Here is a 462-nt window from a genome sequence, read left to right on the forward strand (position 1 = left end):
CGCTCCAGCGAGAGCCCTGCGCATGTCGGCAGCGCGTCCTCTCATTGGCCGCCTTGGTGTTGCGCAGATGTTTGCAGGTCTACCAGGGTCTGCGCTGCTTCACCAATGAGATCAGTGAGATTCAGCACATCTGGGCAGACCTGCGGGGATCTGAGCTGCAAGAAGGCGACCTTGGGGTTGTGGGTGAGAGCTGCGGGCCACGGCTGTGCCAGAGGAAGATGAAGGCTTAGCGGAACAGAAGTAGCATAATAATGGCTTTTAAATACGTGCGCACACACCGATAGCTTTAGGCTTTTAAATAGTAACTTAACACATGCTAGTTCAAAGTTCATGGGTAGACAATGTATCTTTTATTAATTTTAGTACTGTTTGAAATATACTAACTAGTTTATTGTAACATTTACACTCAATTTATCTGGTTTAGATTTTTGCTTCCCAGTGGTTCTGGATTATGGAAGTAGG

Source organism: Amia ocellicauda, chromosome 15 (assembly GCF_036373705.1).
Source record: "Amia ocellicauda isolate fAmiCal2 chromosome 15, fAmiCal2.hap1, whole genome shotgun sequence".
NCBI lineage: Eukaryota > Metazoa > Chordata > Actinopteri > Amiiformes > Amiidae > Amia > Amia ocellicauda.